Source organism: Balaenoptera borealis (assembly GCF_965194805.1).
Source record: "Balaenoptera borealis genome assembly, chromosome: 9".
NCBI lineage: Eukaryota > Metazoa > Chordata > Mammalia > Artiodactyla > Balaenopteridae > Balaenoptera > Balaenoptera borealis.
Genome location: NC_138873.1, coordinates 57,639,957 through 57,664,519, shown reverse-complemented (window position 1 = coordinate 57,664,519; position 24,563 = coordinate 57,639,957). Strand labels below are relative to the sequence as shown.

At 37.5% G+C, this 24,563-nt stretch overlaps 2 long non-coding RNA genes across 4 annotated transcripts in view; one reads left to right on the top strand and one right to left on the bottom strand.

Annotated features, from left to right (window-relative positions):
- Window positions 1-24,563, bottom strand: part of LOC309634845 — a 354,268-nt gene that overhangs the window by 142,331 nt on the left and 187,374 nt on the right. The window lies entirely within an intron of this gene.
- Window positions 1-24,563, top strand: part of LOC309634816 — a 385,422-nt gene that overhangs the window by 289,390 nt on the left and 71,469 nt on the right. The gene's annotated exons all lie outside the window — the stretch shown is intronic.

Genomic DNA, 24,563 nt, shown 5'->3' with positions numbered 1-24,563 from the left:
AATTGTACCACAGGTCACTAATTCTCTCTTCATTTGTTTTTGAGTCTTTTTATCATTTTTTTTTTCATTTTGGATAGTTTGCATTGCTATTTCTTCTAATTTTTCTTTGCAAAGTTTAGTCTGCTGTTACTCTCATCCAGTGCATTTTTTCATGTCATATGTTATAGTTTTTACCTCTAGAATTTAATTTGTAATTTTTATGTCTTCTATGTCTCTATTTGAAAAGCTAAATCTCTCTATAGCTTCTTATCATATGGAATAGAGGTTTTTTAAATTAATTATTATTTTTTGGCTGTGTTGGATCTTCATTGCTGCACGTGGCCTTTCTGTAGTTGCGGCAAGTGGGGGCTACTGTTCATTGCGGTGCACGGGCTTCTTATTGCAGTGGCTTCTCTTGTTGCAGAGCATGGGCTCTAGGTGCATGGGGTCTAGAGCACAGGCTCAGTAGTTGTTGCACACAGGCTTACTTGCTCCGTGGCTTGTGGGATCTTTCCGGACCAGGGATTGAACCTGTGTCCCCTGCGTTGGAGGGTGGATTATTAACCACTGTGCCACCAGGGAAGTCCCTGGAATAGAGTTTTAATAACTCTGTTAATGTTCTTGTCTGTTAATTCTAACATCCATGTCAGTTATGGGTTGATTTTGGTAGATTTTGTTTTCTTGTTTTTTCCCATACTTTTGCATATCTAGTAAGTTTTTATTGCATGCCAGACCTTGTAATATTATCTATAGTGAATATTTTTGTATTATTATAAATATTCTTGAGCTTTGTTCGAGAATGTAGTTAAGCTACTTGAGAACAGTTTGATTTTTTTGGTTTGCTTTTAAGATTTGTTATGTGAGGTCAAACATTGCTCTAATGAGGCAATACCCTTCTAGTAACTCTACCAAATATCCCATGAATTACAAAGTATTCCAACTTGATTTGTGGGAACATTCATTTTTTCTGGCCCTGTCTGAGGTACTTTATTGTTTTCAGATGATTCGTTCTCTAGACTCAGGTAGTTTCTTAGCATGCATGATCTGATCAGTACTTCGAATAGTTGAGGGAAACCCTTTTCAGAGCTCTGGGGTTCTTTTTCTTTGTAGCTCTCTCATCTCTGGTTCTCTGTCTTGAGAACTCTATCTGCTCTGGTCTCTATGAACTCTCAGCTCTATCTCTTCAGTTATCGACTCTTCCAGGCTCTGCCTGTGTTCCCCTTCCTAGATCACAGCCTGGAAATGTTGTCAAGACAGTGGTTTGGAGCAATAGTAAGGCTTAATTACTTCCTTTGTTTCCTGTCTTTTAGGCATCACTGTCTTTCATTGCCTGCTACCTGTTTTTAATGGTTTCAATTTTTTCACATTCAGTGTCTATATTTTCATGTTGGCCATAATTGGAATTCCTGACCAGGAAATTGCTTTTTAACAAAATATAGATTTAATCCATTTAAGGAAGTTTCGGGTTTCTGATATCAGAGCCTGAATACTTAATCTTTAAGTGGATATATTAAAGAATCATCTATTAATGTTTTAACAGCTGGTCATTTAAAACATGCTAGGTGATGAGTTTGTGTCACAAATCAATATACTCTTTTTAAGGTTATGTGGTAAGTTTCTGAGTAGCTGCTACTCAGTTCAGTTGACACTGCGGTGGGATAAGGTGAATAAGGAAAGTTTGTAAAAATATCTTGAAAAATAAAATCACGTTATATAGCCATCTAAAATAAACCAGAAAAAAATGCTAATTGTTTTAGCAACTATCATTCTAAGTCATTATTTTTGTAAATTTAGTCAGAAAGAGTCCTATAATTAAAAACTCTTTTATAGCTTTGAAAAGAGTTTTAGGTAGTTTTAAAATTTAAGTAGAGGCAAATCAACACCATCCATTAAGATGAGAAATAAATAATAAAATCATATAGATTGCATTGATGTAGTCCATAGGATGAAAAGGATTATTCAATTTAACTTGATGAGCTGCTATATCATTTTCTTCAAAGAACTAACATTTTAGCAAAATAATAGAGGACAAATGGAAACCTTAAGCGTATCTGAAATGATGCACTGATGCATACCAAAAAAAGTAATTCAAACTTTATATAATTATACTGGCAGTTAGGGGTGGTTTGTGAGGAGGAGTAGGCCAGGTGTAAATTAAATGCATCCAGAGAGGTGACTCCAGCTAGCACTTCCTAGTTAGGCATTGCATTATTCTGAAGGGTAGGCAGATATACCTTTACTTATGTCACAGAATTTTGATTTAAAGAACTCTTAGTTCATGACTTTTGAAAGTTTTTAAATGAATTTTATACTTTAAACAGCTGCAGTTAGGAGACAGAAAGGATTCTAATATAAACTTCTTGATTCCTTGTTACTCATTCATGATAAAAAAAGTGAAAGATATATTGAATAACATTTTTTAATTATGTTTTAATGGTGATCCTACTTTTAAAGAAACTCTAGAAAATGTAGAAAAGATCATTGAAAAATAAGTAATATATGCTTTGATGACAATGCTGTTATCTTACTTAGGATATGTTTACCTACTCATAAATCATTTAGAAATACAAATAAAGGGGGAAGAAATGTGTACTTTCACCTCATTTGCTCTGTTGACAAGAGGCAGTGTGAAATCCACTCGTCAACAAGGGATAGGTCACCTTATTTAAATTAATTTAAGGCGAGATAAATTTTCGAAATCTTTACTAACAATGGCTATACATTTGCATATTCCTGGTCTTAGTATAAAATAAATCATGAAAGTCTTTATTTTACAGAATTGTAAAAATATATCTTGAAAAGTTAAATAATTGAAAAAGTGATGTAAAAGTTTACTATAGACTAATGATGAAGGCAAGGCTTCTTATTATTTTCAGTATTTTCTTAGTATTTTCTCTGTACTGGGAATATTTTATTAATAAAAGGGTATTTTGTTTATGATCTTGAACAGAGAGCATTTATTATATTGAACCAGATAATTAATTTATCTCAGTTGAATTATTATGAAACTATAACTGTTAACAAAATAACTCAGAAGCAAAACAAACCAAAGAAGGAAAACAAAAAGACCTACAACTTTTTAATTGAATGACTAAAGAAAGTTTTCTCTACTGACTTTCTCATAATTCTCATAATAAGCATATAACAGGTGCAATTTTTGGTTTGGTTTTGTTTTATTCTATTTTTCTCCTCTTAGCCATCCCATCTGCCCTGATTACCTCCTGGGGAGGCACTTCTACCTGACTCTCAGCCCATGTAGTGTGGCGCTGTTGAGTGCACCCTGGTCCTAGGATTGACAGGGATTCAATCCCTGTTCTAAACACAACACAGCATCTCCCAAGCCACAATGATTGCCTCGGGATAGCTACCTGATTAATGCCAAGCCACTCAAGTTCAATCAGGACCATATTGGGTATCCTTAGTTCAGTGACAGGGAATGGATTTAAGGCTATGAAAAGACCCATTCAAAATTATTAGAGGAAATAGTACCTAATGCTCACTACAGGACTAGGAATAGACCTACAAGCCAGACTAGAAAATCTTAGAATTCACAGAGAAGTGGATAGAGTACACAGAAGTCTTGACTCAATAGAGGGAAATAATTAGCTTTAAAGTAAATATGACTCTAGCTCTTCCTTACAAATCTTAAAAAGCAAGACCTGAAAGAATCAAACTGTTGCCCAGAAACTTAACTGCATCAAGGGAAAACCTTAATAATATTTTTATGAATACAGAAATATCCTGTACCCAACAAGGTATGATATCCAATTAAAAATTACCAGGCATGCAAAGAAGTAGGAAAACACAACCCATAATGAGAAAAAATTAACAATAGAAACTGATTCAGAAATGACACAGATGTTAGAATTAGCAGACAAGGACACCGAACAATTATAACTGTAGACCTTATCTTCAAAAATTTAAGTAGAAACATGAAGATATTTTTTAAAAGACCCAAATTAACTTTCTGGAGATGAAAACTACAGTGTCTGAGATGAAAAATACACTGTATATGATTAAAACACTGAGAAAAATACACAGATTAGACACTAAAGAAGATAAGATGAATGAATTTGAAGACTTCACAATAGAAACTATACAAAATGAAACCAAGGAAAAGATGGGAAACAGTGAAAGGGTATCAGTGAGCTATGGCCTCTACATAAAAGTAACTAAAAAGTCACACAAATGTAACTAGTCAAAAAGGAGCATGTTCATCAAGGTTACAGAATATGCAACTGATATACAAACATCAATTGTGTTTCTATATACTAGCGACAAAGTTGAAATTGGAAAACAATATAATAGCATCAAAATACAAAATACTTAGAGATAAATCTAATAAGAGTTGTACAGTCTGTACACTGAAAACGAAAGGCACTGATGAGAGAAATTAAAGACCTAAAAAATGTAGAGATATAGTGTGTTGATGGGTCAGAAGACACAATATTGTTAAGATGCCAGTTCTCCACGAATTGGTGTATAGGTCCAATGCGGTCCCAGTCAAAATACCAGCAAGCTTTTTTAAAATGACAAGCTAATTCTAAAATTCGTATGGAATTACAAAGGACCTAGAATAAGCAAAACAAGTTTGACAGAAAAAATCAAAGTTAAAGGGCTGACACTAATTTCAAGCCTGTTGTAAAGCCACAATTATCAAGATGATGTGGCATTTGAATAAAGATAGACAACTAGATTAATGGAAGAGAACAGAGAGCTGAAAAATAGACCCACACATGTTGGACAACTTATATTTAACAAAGATGCAATGGAGAAAGAAATGGTGCTAGAATAACTGAGTATCCATTTGCAAAGAAAAAAACACCTTGGATCCACATGTTATACCATATATAAAAATGAACTTACAATTGATCATATTCTTAAATTTAAAATGTAAATATATAAAACTTCTAGAATAAAGTATAGTAGAAAATCGTAATCTTGGGTTTGGCAAAGATTTTTTAAACAGGGCACAAAAATCATGAACTATAAAAGAAAGTTACTAAGTTGGACTCTAAATTAAAATGTTTTACTCTTCAAAAGACACTGTTATGAACATGAAGTCAAGCCCTTTCATGAGAAACTATTTGCCAAACACATATCTGACAAAGGACTTGTATCCTAGAATATGTACCTAAATCTTTCAACTCAGTAATGAGACAAACCACCCAATTAAAATGAAAAAATTTGAACAGGGCCAACAATTTGAACAGAAACATCACCAAAGAAGATTTACAGATAGCAAATAAGCACATGAAAAGGTACTCCATATTATTAATAATTAGGGAAATGCAAATTAAAACCACAGTGAGATGAAACTGTTTACTAGAATGGTTACTGTAAAAAAAGATCAACAATATCAAGTGTTAGAGAGAATGAGAAGAAATGGGAGTCCTCATATATTGCTTGTGAAAATGTAAAGTGGTACATCCAATTTATAAAACAGTTGGGAAGGTTCTTTAAAAGTTTAATATACACCTACCTTATGATCTAGCTATTTCACTCCTAGCTATTTATCCAAGAAAAATGAAAGCATATGTCAGTTAAGTTTTTGTATCTTTATTCATTTATCCTGACAGGAAGCACAAAGTTGCTGGGTCAGAGAACAAAGCAATTATTTATTCACAGAGCATCTTAGTGCCATTTCTTCATGCCTCAATAATCCACGACTGACACAGTGAGGGCCTAATGGTCCTGTGCGTGGGGAGGGATTTTCACCACGGGAGAGGAATTCCAAAATTATGAATTTTATATAGAGCAGCTGGCAAATATGTCCCTTTTTCCCTTCCAGAGAGAGAGAGAGAGAGAGCAAGGTTTGAATGTAAGCAAAGCCTCTCTGGGGAGGGGAGAGAAAGTCTCTAGGGTCATTATCCTCTGAAATGTAAATAAATAATGTCTTTAGGGAGAGATAAGACTTCACATCTCTCTGGTTGTCTCTTTCCTTAAGGATACTAGTCAGTTATATCTTAACACAAATGCCAGTGTTCTTTGCTCAGAAAGCTCTGACCCATACAGAAAAGTGGAAATGTCCATTGAACATTGTTTCCCAACAATGTCCGTATACAACTTGTAGATGAATGCTCATAGCCCCAAACTGGACACAGTACAAGTGTCCAGCAACAGATCAATGAGCAAACAATTGTGGTATACCCACACAATGGAATACCACTCAATAATAAAAAAGCTATGAACTGTTGAAATATACAACCACATGGATGAATCTCAAAAAAAAAATTGTGCTGAATAAAAAACGCCAGACCAAAAAAAAAATCATACTGGATGATTTCATTTATATATAAGTCTAGAAAATGCAAATTAATTTATAGTAATGAAAAGCAGATCAGTGGAGGCATGGGGAGAGAGACTGGGATGGGTAGGAGGGAAGGATTATAAAAGGATACGAGGTGGGGCTTCCCTGGTGGCGCAGTGGTTGAGAATCTGCCTGCCAATGCAGGGGACACGGGTTCGAGCCCTGGTCTGGGAGGATCCCACATGCCGTGGAGGAACTAGGCCCGTGAGCCACAACTACTGAGCCTGCGTGTCTGGAGCCTGTGCTCCGCAACAAGAGAGGCCGCGATAATGAGAGGCCCGCGCACCGCGATGAAGAGTGGCCCCACTTGCCGCAACTAGAGAAAGCCCTCACACAGAAACGAAGACCCAACACAGCCATAAATAAATAAACAAACAAACAAACAAACAAACCCAAAGTTTAAAAAAAAAAGGATACGAGGTAACTTTTGTGTGTATATATTCATTATTTTGATTGTAGTGATGGTTTCATGGGTTTATCCATGTGTCAAAACCTATCAAACCATACACTTTAAATATGTGCAGTTTATTTTATTACTGTGATACAGCTGCTTGAAAAAATTAGAAAATTAGAAAAATCAGCCCCTCTAGGAATTATTTCTTTGAATTTCTGGTCTATGATTATATAGGGAGAGAAAAAAACAGAAATAGTTTCTCCTACTGTCAGGGAGATTATAAAGGCCACAGTGTTCAAGTGCCTCAGGATCACACTTAACCTGGGGGCTGTAGCTAGACTTAGGTGATCTCAGTCTGGGGACTGATGGAACCACAGGAAATTCTTCAATCCATGTGTGAGGCTGCTCCAGTGCTAAAATAACATCTATGGTGTGTGATAAAGCTATGGAAAGCGGCTATATTGGTAGATTTATGAGACGACAACTGATTTTCAAAATGCAGTGGATAGCATTGTTGTGAGGCTGAAATGCCGAAAGCCAAAGAAATTTATGGTCATATTACTCAGGGTCAGGAAAATATTAAATCCTTCTTGGCTAGTTCTGGCTGGCTCACACCTTTCAAAAGGTGATATGGTGTGAAAAATGTTAAACCTGAAGGTGAGGCAAGTTCTGCAGATCAAGATGCTGCCAAAGAATTCAAAAATACCTGTGAAGTGTTACACAGAGAAAGGGTTATGTGGAAGAACAGGTTTTCAGTACAGATGAGACTGGCTTGTTTAACAAGTACATTGGAAAATGAACCTGTATAATGGCAAGGGGTGTTTTGGTTAATGAAAATTTTGTGGCCAGAGGCTCATAGGAGCCTAACCTTGTATTTCTCCCTGGAGCAATAGTTCAGCGTTGGTAGCAACCTTATAGAACATAACTACTGCAAATAGCGAGAATCAGCTGTATGTATTTAATCACCTTTGTGTTTTTGTCTCCTACCAAATGGAATTTCTTTGCTATTTTATGTCAGTGAGTAATCCTTTTTATAACTATTAGATATTTATTTCCCTAAACAAACTTTTGTACAACTCTGGTCTGTTCCATGTGTGAACAATCAGAAATAATGGACACTTTCAGACTCTATGCATGAAAAATTAAAATATGCAGACTATAGGTAAAGATTTAAAAATTTCCTCTCTATGGCCACATCACAATCCAACCGGAAAATTTTCTAGTAAACGCATGAGCCTGGCTTGGGTAGGGGGCTGGTCTTTGTAGATGTTTTATTATTTTTAGAGGCATAGAACTCTATCATATACCTAGGGGTGGAAGAACCACAACACTTAACACTACTGTTAGAGGCTTCCTGCATTAGAGTAAGAGTTACATGTGTAGGATGTGAGGGACATGATTTAGCAGAACTTATAATAAGGTGATTAGGTTTACTATACTTTTATTTAAAGACTTTATGAGTAAATGAGTGTTATTATTCTTGAGGTAAATTGTTATGGTTGTTTCACTTCCTTTTCTTATATTTAACACGTATTTTCTATAATCTTGTCTCGTACAGCCATTATGTAAACAATCTATATCATAGAAAGACACAGAGGTTATTAAACAGGTAAATAAGATCACATGGTATATTAAGATGGTGAGAAACTCCATTTCAATTTTTCAAACTTAGTATTAACCATCTGCCAAGATATAGCTGCAGAACTAGCCATATGTTTAAATCATTTCTCTTATTCAGTGTACACAGTTTAAAAAAAGTCTTTAGCTGCTATTCTCCAAAAACACTGTGGAATGAATCTCAAGATATTTTCTTATTAACACAGGACAATTATTTTGAAGGAGTTTAGTTACAGTGATTAATAAGGAAATAACTCCCTGTATTACATTGAATACTTTTCAAGTGATGGCTTTATATCTGCTTTTAGCTTTTAATTATTCAACAAATTTAGTAAAATTAGAAACTTTACATATATAATGTATGTAAAACTGAAGCATACTATTTTCTTTTTCTAAAAGTTTCTTCTAATTATATATTTGGCAAGTACAGGGTTTTTCATATTGAACTTGGTAAAGACTGTTAAATTGACTGTTTGTACTTTATATGGAAACTTTTATTAGTCTATTGCCAAGAGCATAATGTTTGATTTATTGGCTTCTAGTTTTGCTAACTTCTGATATAATTATCATTTATAACTACGAAGAAAAATAATTAAATTTTTTTCATTTGAGCACACCCCCGTTCATAGCAGCATTATTCACAATAGCCAGAAGGTGGAAGCAACCCAAGTGTCCATCAACAGAGGAATGGATAAACAAAATGTGGCATGTTCATACAATAGAATACTATTCAGCCTTAAAAAGGAAGGGCTTTCTGACACATATTGCAACATGGATGAACCTTGAGGACATTATGCTAAGTGAAACAGGCAGTCCCCAAAAGACAAATACTGTCTGGTTCCATGTATATGAGGTGTCTAGAATAGTCAAACTCATAGAAACAAAGTAGAATGGTGGTTATCAGGGGCTGGGGAGAGGGAAAAATGGGGAATTGTTTAATGGGTATAGAGTTTCAGTTTTGCAAGATGAAAAAGTTCTAAAGATTAGAGACTGAAACTACACATGTGGCAGTAGTAGATGTTATAGTATAGGGAAACAAGGACAGGACGTTGATCTGATTTCCTCATAAACTTGCTGAAAACTTCTGGTTGATCAGTCTTTGAACCTCAGTTTCTTCAGGTGTTTAAGGAGTAGTTTGGACTGGACAATTCTTTTTTTTTTTTTTTTTTTTTTTAAATATTCCAGTGTTTACTTCTGTTTTGATTTTTTTTTTTTTTAATTATTTATTTATTTATTTATTTTTGGCTGTGTTGGGTCTTCGTTTCTGTGCGAGGGCTTTCTCTAGTTGCGGCGAGCGGGGGCCACTCTTCATCGCGGTGCGCGGGCCTGTCACTATCGCGGCCTCTCTTGTTGCGGAGCACGGGCTCCACACGCGCAGGCTCAGTAGTTGTGGCTCACGGGCCTAGTTGCTCCGCGGCATGTGGGATCTTCCCAGACCAGGGCTCGAACCGGTGTCCCCTGCATTGGCAGGCAGATTCTCAACCACTGCGCCACCAGGGAAGCCCTGGACTGGACAATTCTTGAGGCACCTTCTGCCTTTAACATTCTGTGATTTTGATCCGCTGCCCATGCATAGCACAGGAGAAACACGGCTCAGTAGCAGTTCATTTGAAAAAGTGACATGACTTCCAAAAATGCAAATATAAACTTAGATTAATTAATAAAAGCGTAGCCCATTAGCAAATGGAGATCTGTTAAGAAGAGAGGGATCTGAGTGGAGAAGGGCCTTGGGTTCCATGGTGGATATAAATGAATTGAAGTAAGGAACTGGATGAGAGAAGACTAAAGAGGCATGATGACTCTCAATAAATATTTTAAATGCTAGCCCTTGGAGGAAGGACTCATTATCATCTGTGAGTACCACTGGGCAGAGCTAAAAGCCAGGAATTAAGTTCCAGAGAGGCAAGTGCTAGGAAGTATCTAAGATTAAAGAGGCGAAAGCATAGGGAATATAGCCAATAATATTGCAGTAACTTTGTATGGTGACAGATGTAACTAGACTTATTGTTGTGATCATTTTGTAATGTATGAAAATATCAAATCACTATGTTGTACACCTGAAACTAATATAATATTGTAAGTCAATTATACTTTAATTAAACAAAAAACTAAATAGGTAAAGGCTGGATAATATGCATGACGGAGTTCCACATGCAGATTCTATGACTTATATTTGTCTGGAGAATGTCCCTGCAGTAAGTTCCCTGGCTACCTCCTTCTAGATCTTTCCTTCTGGTTTCACTAAGCTCTTCCTCTTTCTTACTGTTTCTCTTGTTTCAGAGTAAGCTTGATGTCTATCCTTAGATTTTTTTAAAAAATTTAAAATTAAGGTATAATATATACACAGTGAAATGCACAGATCTTTTTTTTTTTTAATTTTTATTTATTTATTTATTTTTGGCTGCGTTGGGTCTTTGTTGCTGCATGTGGGCTTTCTCTAGCTGTGGCGAGCGGGGGCTACTCTTCGTTGCAGGGCGCCGGCTGCTCATTCCAGTGGCTTCTCTTGTTGCGGAGCACGGGCTCTAGGCATGCAGGCTTCAGTAGTTGTGGCATGCGGGCTCAGTAGTTGTGGCTTGCAGGCTCTAGAGCAGAGACTCAGTAGTTGTGGTGCATGGGCTTAGTTGCTCCGCGGCATGTGGGATCTTCCCCGACCAGGGCTCAAACCCATGTCCCCTGCATTGGCAGGCAGATTCTCAACCACTGCGCCACCAGGGAAGCCCTGAAATGCACAGATCTTAAACATATAGTTTGATGAATTTTGAAAGATATTTAACCTCCATTTAACCCACACCCTACTCAAAATATAAAACATTTTTAACACTTCAGGAAATTCCCTTGGATTGCCTTTCATTCAATCCTTTCCCCAAGAGATAAATACTGTTCTGACTTTTATCCATGGATTATTTTCTATTCTTAATATAAAGGGAATTACATGATATGCACCCTTTTCTGCCTGACTTCATTTACACAGTGTAGTTTTTTAGGGATCCATATTGTATAAATAGTTTGTTCTTTTTATTGCTGAGTAATATTCCATTTTATGGCTATAGTACATTTAGTTTATCCATTCTCCTAACAGTGAGTATTTGGGCTGTTTTCCACTATTTGGCCATTTAAAGTAAAACTGTTATGAACATTTTTTAAACAAGTCTCTGTATGGACTTATGTTTTCATGTCTCCTCAGTAAATATCAAGGCATGGAATTACTGGGTCATAGTATAGGTGCATGTTTAACTTTATAAGAAACTGCCTAAGAGTTTTCCAAAGTTGTAGTATTTTACAGTTCCACCAGCAATGTAGGACAGTTCCAGTTGCTCCACATCCTTACTAAAATTTTGTGCTGTTAGTATTTTCAATTTCATCTATTTTAGTAGGTGTAAAATGGTATTTCATTGTGATATACCGTTAGCTTTCACTAAATGAAACTATGTTTTTTGTGAATTTTGAAAATTCTCAGGCAGAGTTTTGACCTCTGCTAACTACAATTGCATTATGTTTTGTAAGACCTTGATGGGCTGCAATTACCAGTAAATTTGACACATAGCAAGAACAGAGAGCACAATTTAATCATAGGAGGGGGTTTGGAGAGAGCCAGGATAAATACAATGGTTTTTGTTTCAATGGATCTGTAAAGCCTGTGATATTCATTGCAGTATCGTGAGGTGTGTCAGTTTCTGTATATGTGTGTCTGTGTATGTCTATGTGTGTGTGTTTGTGACTTTTACTAGAGAGTGAGCCATGAAAGTCTAAAAGTGACCCATGATCTTCAGGAAAAAATAGTTAAGTAGGTAATTGATGCTTGGGAATATTGTTTCCAATTTTTTCTACATATACTTTTAATGTTGGATGAGCAATTTATTAATATTTGCAAGAAGTTAAATAACTGTAATTTATATTTGTTGTATGTTTCATCTTCTTCTCTTCTCATTTCTCTAGCTCCCTGCGGAACTAAATAAAAACACTGACCCTGCTCAGCATCACATAATGTGCTACAAAGCTTGAGCTTTGCTCAGCTGCTTTAATGTGTTAGAACATAGGGCCTTGCTTTAAGGGGAGTTTCATCAACTTTTAGAAAGCTTACTGTTCATGTTTGTCTAATCCCAGAAGAGTTGAACAGTCTCAGAATTTTCACTCTCCATGAAGAAATAAAAGATGGAAAAGACCCATTTGGCAGCCTGGTCCTGTGCCAATGAAGGATTACCTTCTCAATAGCCCTGGAGATAATTTTCACTTTAACTTTGCAATATTAAATTACTAAACTTGAACTGCTTGCCTTAGGAGACCATTTTAGAGAACAAATAACTGCTTGGGCTTATCCCAGTTCTATATTTAAATTATAATATAAAGCGTTACTAAAAGCTAGATCAATCCTGATCAACGTCAGTAGATTATCTTAGATTGTCTTTGCCAACTATGTGTTACTGATCCTCTTACTCTTCAAATTTTCATTTCAAAAACAGTGAATGTCATCCCTCTCTGTAAGAGGAATCCACAAGTATTTACAGTAAAAGAAAAGCTTCTTAACCTTTTAAATTTGGGTTTGAGAGTCTTCCTTGAGTTGCCCGTAAATTGGTGGCAAAATCTGTACTTGAGTGCAAAACAGGCCACAACAGTCTTGATTTTATTGCAGTAAATCAGCAGGAACCTAGCGTTGCTATCTACAGTGGATACAACATTCTCTGTATTGCCACCTAAACTTTGATCTTTTCTTCTTGGAACTGGTTTGGTGCGAGACACAAGGATTGCAGAGCCACTTTAGTTCTTATTTTATATAATTAGCATTGACCACCATCTTCTTTTTTTGGCCACTACCTTTCTGAAATCTCCTGCTTACCGTCATGTCTGCAGTCACGTGACCAAAATGGTTTGCTGTAGATCTGAGAACAAAATCCCAGATTTATATAGGCTCTCAGATTTGTGTGGATGTGAATCTTACTGTGTCACTTTTCCTTGTGCATTACAAGATTTATATTATTGCCTTTTCTTTGTCTTGCTTTCTCTTAGATTCTCAGCAGTCTAGTTTCTGGTCCATTAAAATCACATCCTTATTACCAATTCCAAGTGTATAATTTCATTACTTATCCTTCTGGAGTTCATCATTGCCTTTGTTTCTTTTTCCTCCTTGAAATCACACCTCAGGATCCAGAGGAATAGTTTTTTCCTCCATTCTTGTTCTTTTATTTTAGATGGATCTTTTGACCTTTGTCTAAGGGTTTTTTGCTTTAACTTATCCCAGTTACCATCATTCTCTGGGAGATTGTTTTCTTAAGACTGCTACCAATTGCTCTATATTTCCCTCTTTTTATTGGGGTAATTTGTGTTGGAAGAAAGCATGTAATTATAAAAGGTGTGTCTTAGGTATGACTGGTGAACCTGGCACACAGCCTTGTAAAGTTAGAAATCCAATCTCATCTGTACTCCAAAGTGATAAGATGCTGGCATGTTCAATCATGCAAACAGACCTCACAAAAGATCAGTATAAAAACAAGAATGTAGCTTATTAATTTAAAATGAGAAATATAGCTAATAGAAAAATCAGGTATTTCTCTTGGCATGACTTGCCCCCGTCTCTCTATAGACCAGCTACTTGGGATTAGTGATGGTATAATTAGAGTGAGGGGTATTAGTTAAATGGACTTGATGTGTAATAGCAACCATCTTTAGGAGCTTATGGTGTCCAGCTATATAACAGAAATACTCCATCCGGGTCAGGTCTATGATTGTGCCTGCCTGGAAAGGTATCTTCTCTCCTTTAAGTGTTTGTATTACCATTGTGGATGTTTACCTCTGTGACAATCTTTTTTTGTGCTCTTATAGCTGCACAATCTTTTTTTTTGAATGACGTTTTCTTAGCTCAGTTATATCAGTAATGTTGATTAGGTTATGGTCAGTTCTTGCTGGCCAAAGACCATGTCTTTATATCTACTGTATTTGCTTTCTTAGTTTAATTATTGGAGGAAAATCCCAACTGCCCTTATTTTCCTCTGTGTTCTTTCATGACTTTGATAACCATCCATTTGATTACATACGGATTTGTATTTTTTAAAATGCAGGTCATGCGATATCCAGAGTATTATTTTGATATTTTCTCTGAAAATAATATGGCAAAACAATATGCGTGCTTCTAATTCCTCTCCTATCTACTTCTAAGCACCTGGCAAATATCCTTTCCTATTATATTCTAACATATTTCTTTCTGGAGGCATATGTATACTCTGTACATTGGGTAAAATAATGTACGTAAGGAAAACTGTAGGTTGAAACAGGAATTTGAAGCTTCAGCATTTGTAGTAATTTATGAGGCATAGCAGGCCCTGTATTAGAAGCAGAAGTGAGCATCTTATCGTATTTGTCTCGGGATTCAAAGCATCTTAGACGAGGCAGATATACAGCTGTGCTATAGGGAGGGCAGGGGCTTCTGAGAAGTCATATTTGAGCTCTGCAAAAAGCGAGTAGGATTTTCCTGGTCAGGCTGAAGGAGCACACTGCTCATGTGTTTGGGGAAGTTGAGTTTGGCTGTAAGTGGAATACAGAGCAAGAGGTGAAGGTGATGAGGGCAGAGAGATCAACAGGTGATTCTGAAGATCTTCTCTATGCTGATGAGGGATCTTGACCTCTTCCTATAGGCAAATTGAAACCATTGCAAATACAGAGCTAGAACTTGAGAGAGAGACAGAGCTGGAGACATGGATTTGGGAGAGATCATAGATCACTGAAGCTGACTCCAATCAGAGACAGCCAGTAGATAAAGAAGAGAAATTAAGAGGTTCAGGAGGGCAAGAATCCATCCCTTCGTGTGGTCATGGATTCTTGTTTGGGAATGAATTGAGAGACCAAAGGATATCTCATGGATATTAGGGAATATCTATGCAAAGCAGATTTTCTGGAAATCCCTGAAAGTGTCCTACTGAAAGGTGATTCTTCCAGGCAAGTGAGAACAACCAGTAAAGGGTCTCTCCACCTCCCATCCCACAACCCCTGGGTCGTGTTTGGACTACAGCCTTGCAAACATAAGTCAAGTGTAATGACTTTAGTTGTAAAAATTGTCACAATAGTTATTCATTTATCATACCCTGAAGCCTCTGACACTCATTTCTTTTTATGATTTCTAAACTTTGTCATTTATTTTTGAATTCCATGCCTTGTGTTTCTTAATCTCTTTAGTCAAGTAATAAACTTTCTTGTCCATCAACTTTATGTCTTCTAACTCCTTTGCTTCTTTCTTTTGACACCACGTTGAAAATGATCTTCACCCTTTACAGTTTTCACATGTCCATCTGTTGCTCTTTGCAACACAGTCCTTTCCTGGTTTCAGAGCACTCTTTCAGTGTCCTTCTGTACATCTTTATATATGCTCTGTCCTTTACCTTGCCTCCATTCAAGTAACCATCCCCTCCTTTTTCTTACTTCATCTAGTAAAGCCTTGTCTAATATTTTTCCCCACTATCCCTTTTCTTAAATAATTTACTGGTCTCTGTTACTCTCTTGTTAAGTTTAAAGCTTGCTTTGAAAGAAGGCCTTCCTTAATTTATCTCATAGCACACCTTCATCAACCTTAGATACTACTTCTGAGAAAGGAACTGTCATGTTTGGACAGTTGTCCAGTTTGGGATGTACGCTTCTTGAAGGAATGGACTGTTCTTTCATACTCGTATATCTTTCTCATATTTTTGAATTTTTAAAATCTGTCATCTATCATGAATAGAATTCTAATTGAAAAAGATTTGAAACCAATGTTTCTAGAATTTATAGGTCCTGGTACTACACCATGTGTGCACATATATTTATCATGTGGAGAGGGTTCATAATTTTAGCTAATTCTTAAAGGTCTCCAGGATGAAAATAAACATGCTTACTTAAGACTATAAGGGTAAATCCAAAAATGGGCAGAAGACCTAAACAGACATTTCTCCAAAGAAGGTATACAGATTGCCAACAGACACATGAAAGAATGCTCAACATCATTAATCATTAGAGAAATGCAAATCAAAACTACAATGAGATATCATCTCACACCGGTCAGAATGGCCATCATCAAAAAATCTAGAAACACTAAATGCTGGAGAGGGTGTGGAGAAAAGGGAACACTCTCGCACTGTTGGTGGGAATGTAAATTGATACAGCCACTATGGAGAACAGTATGGAGGTTCCTTAAAAAACTAAAAATAGAACTACCATACGACCCAGCAATCCCACTACTGGGCATATACCCTGAGAAAACCATAATTCAAAAAGAGTCATGTACCACAATGTTCATTGCAGCTCTATTTACAATAGCCAGGACATGGAAGCAACCTAAGTGTCCATCATTGGATGAATGGATAAAGAAGATGTGGCACATATATACAATGGAATATTACTCAGCCATAAAAACAAATGAAATGGAGGTATTTGTAGTGAGGTGGATGGAGTTAGAGTCTGTCATACAGAGTGAAGTAAGTCAGAAAGAGAAAAACAAATACAGTATGCTAACACATATATATGGATTCTAAGGGGAAAAAAAAAAAAAAGTCTTGAAGAACCTAGTGGCAAGACGGGAATAAAGACACAGACCTACTAGAGAATGGACTTGAGGATATGGGGTGGGGGAGGGGTAAGATGTGACAGGGTGAGAGAGTGGCATGGACATATATACACTACCAAATGTAAAATGGATAGCTAGTGGGAAGCAGCCGCATAGCACAGGGAGATCAGCTCGGTGCTTTGTGACCACCTAGAGGGGTGGGATAGGGAGGGTGGGAGGGAGGGAGACGCAAGAGGGAAGAGATATGGGAACATATGTATATGTATAACTGATTCACTTTGTTATAAAGCAGAAACTAACACACCATTGTAAAGCAATTATACTCCAATAAAGCTGTTTAAAAAAAAAAAAAAAGACTGTAAGGGTAAAGATCTTACCTTCAACTTTTGCAAGGAATAAGTTCAATTAGATTTTTATATGAACTTAAAATAGTTGTGTAGGGCTTCCCTGGTGGCGCAGTGATTGAGAATCTGCCTGCCAATGCAGGGGACACGGGTTCGAGCCCTGGTCTGGGAAGATCCCACATGCCGCGGAGCAACTAGGCCCGTGAGCCACAATTACTGAGCCTGCGCGTCTGGAGCCTGTGCTCCGCAACAAGAGAGGCCGCGATAGTGAGAGGCCTGCGCACCGCGATGAAGAGTGGCCCCCACTTGCCGCAACTAGAGAAAGCCCTCACACAGAAACGAAGACCCAACACAGCCATAAATACATAAATAAATAATTAAAAAAAAATAGTTGAGTATAATTGATCTCACTACTTTTCTTTTTTACCCTGTCTGGTTGGTATTAATATTACATTTTATTAACTTACAGATCATTTTCAACAAGATTTTATATTTATGTACTGTCTTCCCACAAAATTATCTATTTTATAATGATTCTGAATGTAGCTTTACTTCAATTTGTTCTTTGAAAAAAACTTATTTTTTTCAAAGAACAAAATCAGAAACAGGAAAACGGGAGCTTCTGGCAGCCTAGCAGCAAAGTGTGTAATTTTATAGCCATTCAGCTGCCACCTGCCCTGCCACCAGAGATTCAGTCTAATTATACTCGCTGATCTGAGCCAGCCACTGAAAGAGACATGATGTATGTGAAAGGGGAGGTTCTTTGAAGAGTTAAAGCAATCTTTCTTTAAAAGCTTGCTCTGTTTTTGCCTTGATGCGTGCTTTAACTGCTTCTTCCTGACCACAGTGTAAACCCAGATTCCATACAAGTAGGTGACAGAGCGGAAGCTGAAGGTACTAACATTAATCACAAGGAAGTTTAATTTTTCTAGCCTTCAGTTCCACCAAGTGACAGGGTGATTTTTACTTTTCTCTTCTAGAATCCTAATGTGCTGAATGATATTTAGGGTTCACACTCTCCTCAAAGTATCCAGATGTCAATCTGACAAATGACTGTGTTTTCTATAAGATGCCAGGGATTGATCGGATCGTGGACACATCTGGCTTGTTTTCTTTTTTCCAGCAAAGGGGAAGGTTTGGTAAGTTCTCACCTGCCCCGGGGTCAAGGTTCTGGTTGACCCTTTGGAATCAAGTAGTGATTCTCCATTTCTAAATGTGTCAAAGGCTCCCATGGCGATCAACTTATCTGACATTGATATAGATACTGCATGTTTATCTTAGTGGCTTTTCACTCAGTATTTTAATTCATATAACTAGAATATAGGGGGAGTGATGTTACATGTATTTAGATTAAATGCATATTTGTTGGGTAATCACTTATGACTTTTGAAGCTCTATTTTATTCAGAATCTAAGTAGATTTAATTTATAATAGTGCCTCTTAAGATGCGTAGAATAGGCCTTTTTAGTAAAACCATAGTATAGACAAGTTCATATCTTAGTTTAATGTCCAAGTTTCTTTTGGGACAAGTGATGGTGTTATTGCTTTATAAAATAATGCTAACTTTGTCATCCTTTGGATTAAGTTTTAAAGCTTCCTTATTTTAGGAAAATTTGATTTACTAGCTAAGTGTCTAATTTTCCTGGAACTTTTAAGTTTAAGGCTCAAATTGTTCCAGTCTAGAGACTTCAGTCAAAACTCACTACTGCTCCTTGTTTCTGCCTCTTTTCATTTTGCTGACTTTAATGTATCATCTTTTTCCTCAAAGTATTTCTCACCTCCTCCCTATGCACTATTTTCCTAAATTACTTTGACTGTATAAATATGACTTGTTATACTTCTTATAAGAGTATTTTAATAGTAAAATCAGTGGATGTGGTAGGCAGTGCTGGATGGTGTATTAGTTTTCTAATGCTGTGTAACAAATTACCACAAACTTAGTGGCTTTGACACAATACCCATTTATTAGCTCAGAATTCCATAGGTTAGACGTCCAGCTCAGCATGGCTGTGCTCAGGGTCTCACAGGCTGAAATCAAGACATCAGCTGAAGTGAGTTCTTGCCTGGAGGGTCTGGGGGAAAATATCTTCCTCCAAGCTCATTCTTCTTGGCAGAATTCAGTTCCTTGAGGTGATAGTCGGAGGTCCCCATGTCCCTGCCTGCTGTCAGCTGGGGGCACTCTAAGCTCCTGAGGTTGCTACCTTCCTTGCCTTGTGACCTTCCCCATCACCCAGCCAGGAAAGGTGCCTTGAGCTCTCCTTGGCTTCTTGGCATATTTAAGGGCCATGTGATTAGCTTAAAACCACCCAGATAATCTCCCTTTGTTAAAGACAACTGATTCAGGTCCTTAATTACATCTGCAAAAATCCCTTCATTGCAGTACTTATATTAGAGTTTGATTGTGTAACTGAGAGAAGGTGTGTGTACAACAGAGGTTGAGAATTTGGAGGGACATCTTAGAATTCTGCCTGCCACAGATGGCTAACCTATCTGTCACTCCTAATTCCTTTTTCCCATACTATATGCATTATAGAAGCTGGAAAGCCACTGGTTTTCCAGGCTCCCTTTCAGGTAGGATAACTATTTTACCTGGCCAATGAACCATTAAGAGGGAATTCACTGGAAAGCAGCTGAGAAACCTTTGCTTTCCTGATAAAATAAACAGGTATTCCCAGAGCTTTTCCTTCCTGTATGGAATATAGGAATGATTCTTTGAGCTGCATTGGCCACATGGTGACCATGAGGTGACAAACATGTATAACAAGCTATCTGGGTACAAGTATGCACATGTTTCTCTTGACCATCAATTAATGATGTTCTTGTTTGATAAAACAATGCTAAGGTGGTGGAGAAAAAATATCAACAGTCCTTGAGGGCATTGTTGAGCTACTGTGTCAGGCTTAGATCTTTACACTCCCAGACTTCTTAATTTTGAGCGACAATTAATTGTGTTTACTGAAAAAGCTGCTATTATTTGTGCTCAAAACACTCCTAACGATAAAAGGCAACAGGGTAAATTAATATTTATGAGTAGTTACTAAGTACCAGCCGTGGTGCTAGATGTTTTATACATTATTTCACTAATATTCACAGCAATTCTGTTAGAAAGGAATTCGTATTATCCTTGTCCAGAGTTCTACTGTCACAGAGATAGCATGTGCTGGAGTACAATTTCAAGACAAATCTGCCCGGCTCCAAGTGCCCATATTTATTTCACTAAATCATGCTGCATCTCTTAAAGGTTTAGTTCTATTCCTGATGGCTTCTTAATCCTGTTCCTTCTTAATGCTTCATCATAATAATTTTGGTATTTTGCATGCTTACAGGTACATGACAGTAGTATAAGTATGTAGAAACTCTATGCTATGGACTGAATTGTGTCCCCCTCAAATGCATATATCGAAGCCCTAACCCCCAATGTGATGGCATTTGGAGGTGAGACCTTTGGGAGATAATTAGGTTTAGATGAGGTTATGAGGGTAGGGTCCTCATGATGGGATTAGTATCCTTATAAGAAGAGACACCAGAGTCCCCACCCGCTCCTGCCATGTGAGGACACCAGGAGAAGGTGACTGTCTGCGAGCCAGAATGCAAACTCTCACTCACACCGCACCACGCTGGCGCACTGATCTCAACTTCCAGCCTCCATAACTGTGAGAAAGGCATTTCTATTGTTTAACTCACCCAGTCTATGGTATTTTGTTATGGCAGCCTGAGCAGACTAAGACGGGTGATAAACTGCCAGGTCCCACTTCTCCTGAATCAGCATCCCCAAAGCCCACCCTCGACTTTGGATGTAGTAGATGTTGACTGTACTCTTCAATCCTTGCAAACTATCAGGCCTTTTTATCTTTGCTCCATAACCAGATGAATTTAAACCTTTCACTAGGGGCAGAAGACATTGCTGAAGGCAAGAAAAAGTATTTAGATTATCTATCTTTCCAGAAAATTTATGTCTGCCTGGGGACTATTTTTTCAAGTTAGTCCCAGTGGGCTAGAGGTCTCTAGCCACTGTGGGCATTTTAAATGGGTGTAACTCACTTCTGTAAGTTGATCTCTGCCCCTTAGACCACTCTATTATTCATGTTTCTTCTAAAGGAAAATCTCTGGGGTCATGAAACTTCAATCTAAATCTTGAACTCATCATAGCTCTGTCATCCTTGCAATATATCCTCAGAAGACACCAAGCAATGTGTATATACATTACCACTAGCTAGAGCATTGAACTCCAACCCCTATCTTATCTTTTACTCCAGTGAAGCTGGTCTAAATCACAAGTGAGCCTCAAGAACATTTTTACCTTCATTCTATAATGGGCCAGACTAAAAGTAGAAAAAGGCTTTCTCCTTCCACTAGATACGTATATGGTTTTGCCCTTAGTTTCCATTTCCACTCAAAAAACAGGGAGAGAAAATTGGGAAAGAAGAAAAGGGGAACTTCATCTCGCATTGGTGGAAGTGCCCCATTTGTGTCTCCTGCCTTTAACACCACTCTGGTCCCATAAGGCTTCCTTATTAAAAGGTATTATTATTCCACCCTCCTCCTTAACTTCCTCAACTCGTCTTAAATGGGAGTGAATGGGGAGAGCTCTGTGGAGAAAAATGGAAACAGGTCCCTCCAAAAGAGTGGTTCTATTCAAGTTCAATGTGTAATTCCACTTACTAAAAGCTGTACCTGCACAGAATCTGGCCTCATGGTCTCCTTAGAACTACATTTTGTTCATCTTTTCAAGAGGAGAAGTTCAGACGTAGAAGTGAGGAGTAAAGAAAAATTTGAGCTCCCATTTCTGCAGTGATTTTCAAAGTCTTTAGCCACATACACTTTATTCTAATAAAGCCTTACCTGGAATCCCATTTTTACGACTCTAATAAATTCAGAGATTCTCTTGTTGAACAAAGGAGTAGGAGGTAGCCTAGGTAGTGGAGCACTGTTGGAAATAACTGACTTAGAGGTTAGAAGATGTGACCAATATCTCCTGGTCCAGGCCCATACTCCTAACATGTAGGTAGAAAATAGGTCATGGGGATGGAGAGAAGACTGGGCCTGAACTTTGGCAAGTCCACAGCTATCTTTTGTCTTATTCACTTTGATAGAGTTGGCGTGTACCATGTATAGGCAGAGGCTAAGTCCTGTTGAGCTGGTGCGTGAAACCTTTTTCCGCTGCATAAAATGTCTTCATTCAAGAGGTTTATGGTTTCTAGACAGCACTCCTGACCTGCTCCAGTCAACGCAGGAGAAAAAAGATAGGTGCAAGATACTCCAGTTAGGCTCCAGCATCTCCTTCGTCTGTACCCTTACACATACTATAAGGAGAACCAAACTCAAGTCATTTTTTAAGAATCAGAATTTCAGAAAGCCTGACTGTGAGTTTCTTAGGGTCACAGAGCTTTCCTGGTGCCCAGGGCAGAGGATGGAGAGACCAGTGTTATCTGCTCAGTCCACTTCCAGGTTTCTTTTACAACCTCTGATGATCTGTTGATTTTCTTGCTATCAGGTCTGTTTCTGCACATGAGTAATTGGGGGCAGAGGCTGACCCTGCTGTTGTATAGGAGTAATTGATGACAGTAAATTTATCCCTTTGTGTTGCTCAGGTATAGAGAGTTCTTTATTTCACACTACATCATAAATTACCTACCTACAGCCAGGTTCTGAAATTGTCTTTCCCAACTTCAGTTAAAGTTCACAGAGTTTGATGTGTGGATTTAGTATAGGATTAATTCCAGAGCCATCACCTTAGACCTTCTTACACATGGGTATTTCATGTATGGCATTTCCTATTAAGATAGAATCTGATTAGAACATAGATGTTTCTCCAGAGAAACATTGGAGAAGCAATGTTTGGTTGCAGAAGCAATCCTCAAATACATGTCTCAATTACCACTAAGCCCCCTCCTTACAAAGCCCTATTGATGTGGACTGTTTTTGCTTTGTTCTTTTGATTATTATTTATTTAACTTTGATTTTCATGCCACTTTATATTTAACCAGTCATATGTAAAAATATTACGTTAAAGGAACCATGTGAAAATGTACCAAAAATAAAAGGACAAGCCCACATTTAGAGTTGTGAATTAGAAGAAAGAATACATAGATTGGAACTAGTAGACACTTGAAACAAAACCCTATCCCGTGGTTCCCTCTTCCAAGGCCAGGATTCATAATTCCTAGGAACCTAGCCTAGTTTTGACCACCCTCAGCTCAGTTTTCCAGTGTTGCCCTTACCACTGCTGCTATTGACACTAGGTATAATCCCTGTCTCTGCTTAGATAATTGGTGTCCCAGTTATTTCTTTGCTCGTCATTCTGTTGTTTTTGTGGATACGCTGAAAAGAAGAAACAGTTTAGTCCCAAATCTATAATCACAAACATGCTTGTCTCATGTAGAATTTAGGTATTTAAATGTCTGTGTATATGCCAGGTATAGGAACCAAAATGAAAAATTAGAATCTTGGAGGTTACCTGGGAAATGTTCCTTTCAATTTGAAATGCTCTGACTCTGATGGGAATGTTGAAGTCCTCAAAACAGAAAATAAATTCACTAGTAAGTTGGAATTTCCAATTTATGTGTGGACAATCTAATTTTATGTACTAAAGAGGTTATAAATTTCTTTAGAATGTTCTGTGACATTCAGTAGTCAGTGACAGAGAGCAGTAGACATGAGTAATGGGCAAGGAAAGCATGATTGCCAGGAAGTAACCAAAATAGACAGTAAAGGAAATGGCCATGTTGCAAGGACTTAGGGGCTCGTAGGGAGAGATCTGCGGAACCCTCGTGGGTCAGCAAGGTCTTTACGACCCCGGATGGAAAGGGAGAGTTGAAATAAGATTTATTCTAGATTTCAAGTCCTCTGTGGCATGAGGGAAAGAAGGAGTGAGAAGGAAGCCAAAAGAAAAACTATGAGGTAATTACATACATACCTTAGTTGAATAATTGCTAGAAATGCAAAGGGGTTGCCTGTGTGTAGCAAGGTGATGCAGCATTGGGCTTACACTTTAAATAAAACATGTCTGGATACTATCTCTGTGCCCTTTACTTTCCAAAAGTCCTTCAACAAGTAGCTTAGCCATTGTAACTATCAGTTTCTTTACCTGTAAAACAGAGGTAAAAATGGTACCTATCTAATAGGGTTATTTAAAGATTAAGTGTTAATGAATATAAAGTGCTTGACAGTATCTGGCCCATGTAAATGTTCTATATATGTGAACTGATATTTATTAATAATTGTTATTCTAATTCTAATTATTCTAACTCAGTCCCACATCAAACTTTGGGATCAATCCTATAACAGGGGCTGCCGGGACCCTCTGTCAATAGTCTCAAGTTCAGCATCAGTCTTACTGCAGGTTCTGCTTGAATTACTTTGTCCATTCATGCATTTATTCATTCAACAGATGTT